We start from the raw sequence: 4,846 nt of genomic DNA, 5'->3' as shown, positions 1-4,846 counted from the left end.
TGTGTGAGTGTTTTTGTACAGCTTGCGATCGACTTTTGGATTCGATGCGACTCACACACATAGTACCTACACAACGGCATGCGGGCGAGAGAGAAGTCTACACTTATCATCGCTGCCGTCGATGGAGCACTCTTGCTTGCTCGTTTCTCTTAACTTTTTGATTTGTTTCACATAGTACGTGTTGAATAATGAGAGATTCCATTCGGACTGCATTTAATGTGGTGTTAAAGCAGCTCCAAAAGCAGTTATAATCATTCAACGTTGCCATATTTCATTTAAAATAAAACAAGTAAAAACGAGCTAAGTTCAGCTGGGCCAAATCTTGGAAACTTAACATCATGGATTCTGCTAAAAATTTACAAATATGAACTTAGTTGAAGGGGAGCGCTGTGCAAGGTCTCAAAAAGGCATGCTTCTAACATTGCCCATCTCACTAATAAATGAGCAGGTGGAAGCATGCAATCTTTTTGGGGCAAAGCAGACTAAAGATGAAGCATTGGTTTGCTATGAAATCGCGATTTCTGCACAATGCATTAATAGCAACCACATTTTGTCTAGAACTTTTTAACTAGGGTTTTATTTTGCAAAAACAAACCCTATTGGTTTCAGGTGGACAAAGAAATCCAGAAAGAAATCTTTTTACAATGAAAAGATTTTACGAATAATGTTTTCCTTGAGTTTAATGTACGAAAAATGTTAATGAAATGTGACGCGTCAAATTCTATGTTTGCAAAAAATTCCAAACTCCTTCGTAAGGAAATGTGTTAAATGTTAAAAATTACACTTATGCTTGCCGCTAGAACATTTAACATCTATAAGTGAGTATCTTGGGCCAGTTGAATGAATAAGCTTTCTAAAGAATTTGCGTTTCAAGAACGTTTGAAAATGATCATATTTGAGGAGATATGATCATTTTCAAACTTGGACGTTTTAGTCCATTGTGACCTTTTCGATATGACCAGTTCTAGATTTTTAGAGTGCACACTAAAGCCCACCTGGTCGTCTAGGTGGGCAAAGAAGCCAACGTAACTCCTATTACCAGGGATATCGTAGTTCCAATCGGTTTTACCAGGAATAGTGGTACAGTACTTTTTATCAAAAAGCGACTCAGGTAGGGTGTAATCCACACTGTCTGGAACGTGTCCGTTGCCGCCACATGACCAACGAGAAAGCTCCCTTAACCTCACGGCAGTGGTCGCTGCAATTTGTCTAGCAACAGTGTCCAGAGCCATAAGATGAAGCATTAAATTCAGTGCATCAGATGGTGTCTCCTCAGTGTTGCTGTGATGCACAAACAAGCCATCCTTTGGATCCGGTTGAGTATTGAACAGTAGGAGGACTTTTGAAACGCCGTCCACCAGACCACAACACCATATAGCATTATAGGTGTGACAGCTGCAGTATATACCCAATGCATAACGCGCGGTCTTTACCCCTAACTTTTGCTAATGGTGTTCATATACACCTGCAAGAAAGCCCAAGAGTTGCCTTTCTTTCCCTTTCCAAAAGTTGGATTTGAAGTTCAATTTCAAAAAATTGTTCGGGCTGCCAAATCTTCATTTTTGGTCTAATTTTCAAATTTTTTTACTGAATAGTGCTCGAAAATCCCTACAAAAAAGTCCGCTTGAGGTCTACAATATTTTCACTGGTTTCGGAGATATTCGACTTTAATTTTTTTTTGTGTGCAACTTTGGCTGATATCTACTTCGTATTTTGTAATTTGCGAACGCACTTGTTGTTCGATTTTCATTTTTATGCATGATTTGAATTCGTGACAAAACTTGCAACCACTTTGCCGCGACACGTGCCCACATATAATTATTCAAAATAGGCAGATTTGTATAAAAAAATTAGAAAAACTCCTTGAGTTCAAAATTTCCAAAGCCCAGATCCCCCAATAGGGCACATGGTTTTTATACCCTCCACCATAGGATCGGGGTATACTAATTTCGAAATTCTGTTTGTAAATTTTCGAAATATTCGCCTAAGACCCAATAAAGTTTATATATTCTTGATCGTCATGACATTTTAAGTCGATCTAGCCATGTCAGTCCGTCTGTCTGTCGAAAGCACCCTAACGTTCGAAGGAGTAAAGCAAGCCGTTTGAAATTTTGCACGAATAGTTCTTATCAGTGTAGGTCACTTGGGATTGATTAGCTGCCATATAAACCGATCTTGGGTCTTGACTTCTTGAGCCACTAGTGGCCACAATTCTTATCCAATAACCTGATATAGCAGTCATATAAACCGATCTGGGGTCTTGACTTCTTGAGCATCTAGAGGGCACAAATCTAGTCCGATTTGGCTGAAATTTCGTATGACGTGTTTTGTTACGACTTCTAACAACTGTGCTAAATATGGTTGAAATCGATCCATAACCTGATACAGCTGCCATATAAAACGATCTGGGATCTCGACTTCTTGAGCCTCCAGAGGGCATAACTATTATCCTATTTGGCTGAAATTTTTTACAACGGCTTCTCCCATGACCTTCAATATACGTGTCAAATATGGTCCGAATCGGTCTATAGCCTGACACAGCTTCCATATAAACCGATCTCCCTATTTCACTCCTTTAGCCCCTAAAGGCCGCAATTCTTACTCATATTGTCTGAAATTTTAGACAATGACTTCTACTATGGTCTCCAACATTCAATTCAATTATGGTCCAAATCGGACCATAACTTGATATAGCTCCAATATTTTAGCAATTCTTTTCTTTTATCCTTGTTTGCCTAAAAAGGGGTATCGGGAAAAGAACTCGACAAATGCGATCTATGGTGGAGGGTATATAAGATTCGGCCCGCCCGAACTTTGCACGCATTTACTTGCTTTTACTCCATATGTCCCCTAAACCCGCGCAATAAATTGTTTGCACCTAACAATATTTGTAACCTCCACAGCAAATTCACTAAAAAATGTTTTTGCTCGAAAGGCGTATTTTGGAGATTTTTGTAAAAAAAATTGGGCAGTATAGTTTTTTAAGGACTCTTTCATCTGCAATATTCAAAAAGAACTACTAATATCTTTATTCGTTTTTTTTTATACCAACCACCGAAGGATGGGAGTATATTCATTTTGTCATTCCCTTAGCAACACATCGAAATATCCATTTCCGATCCTATTAAGTATATATATTCTTGATCAGCGTAAAAATCTAAGACGATCTAGACATGTCCGCCCGTCTGTCCGTCTGTCTGTTGAAATCACGCTACAGTCTTCAAAAATAGAGATATTGAGCTGGAACTTCGCAAAGATTCTTTTTTTGTCCATAAGCAGATTAGGTTCTAAGATGGGCTATATCAGACTATATCTTGATATAGCTGCCATATAGACCGATCTTCCGATTTAGGGTCTATGGCCCATAAAAGCCACATTTATTATCCGATTTTGCTGAAATTTGGGACAGTGAGTTATGTTCGGTTCCTCGATATAGCTGTCATATAGAACGATCCTCCGATTTAGGTTCTTAGGCCCATAAAAGGCGCATTTATTGTCCGATGTCGCCTTAATTTGGGACATTGAGTTAGGTTAAACCCCTTGACATAGTTCTGCATTATGGCACAGATCGTTCCAGTTTTGAATATAGCTGCCATATAGACCGATCTCTCGGTTTTATGTTTTGGGGCCTGAAAAAGCGCATTTATTGTCCGATGTCGCCGCAATTTGGGACAGAGAGTTGTGTTGGGCCCTTCAACATCCTTCTTCAATTTCACTTAGATCGGTTCAGATTTGGATATAGCTGCCGTATAGACCGATCTCTCAATTTAATATTTTGGACCCATAAAAGGTGCATAAAAAGACCAATATTTTGTTATACATAATTGAACAATGACTTGTACTTATTAGTATTTGGTCCAAATCGGATCATATTTCGATATAACTGCTATGGGACATAAGTTATGCAATTTTCACTGGATTTTGATGAAAGGTGGTTTACATATGTACCCGAGGTGGTGGGTATCCAAAGTTCGGCCCGGCCGAACTTAACGCCTTTTTACTTGTTTTTTTTTGGAGAATTTTTTCAATCTGTCTCAGAAAATTGCAGTTTTTTCCACATTTAACGTTTTTACACAAAATACATTTTCCACATTCGTTCCTCTGACATTCATTCCAAAAATAGGAGAAAATTTCATTTTTCTGAAAACGAAAATTCAAATTGAAATAATTCTGAAAATTTTCACACGATCTCGTTAACACCTCATCTCTAACCATTTCAAATTTCAAAGATATATCTTTACCCGTTCTTACACGGCATATTTTTTACTAGTTTTTTTTTCGATTTTCTTCCACTGTGCATCGTATGAACCTCAGTTAAAAGTTGCGTTGGCTAGGTCATGTTGTCAGAACGCTTAAAGTTATCCGCTTGCAATTTTACACAGCTAATTCTTATTGATGTGGATCGTTGGCGATTGCAAATGTGCCATATAGATTTATATCTAGATATAGCTCTTATATAAGTGGCATTTCGATTTGATTTCTTGAGTCTAGAAAAATCTTAATATTTGTGCAATTTTTGGTGAAATTTGGCACTTTGCCATATCCCTTAATAGGGCCATAAATAGATAAAGTCACTTTATAAACCGATAAACCGGTCTGATTTGACTTCTTGAGCCCCTATAAGGCTCTATTTTTATTCGATTTAGCTACATTTTGGGTATTGAAATGAATTAGTGCCACACCAATTCCCATAAAGATAGGTCCCTAAATAGATATGGCAACCACACATAATTCAATTGCCCGATTTGACTTCTTCATTCGACACGCCTGAACTTAGCCCATTAATACTTATTTTTTTATTTAATTTGTACTTATGAATAGTGGCCCTAAAAAATCGACTGTTTTT

Source organism: Stomoxys calcitrans, chromosome 4 (assembly GCF_963082655.1).
Source record: "Stomoxys calcitrans chromosome 4, idStoCalc2.1, whole genome shotgun sequence".
NCBI classification, from domain to species: domain Eukaryota; kingdom Metazoa; phylum Arthropoda; class Insecta; order Diptera; family Muscidae; genus Stomoxys; species Stomoxys calcitrans.
This window is presented reverse-complemented; position numbering follows the sequence as displayed.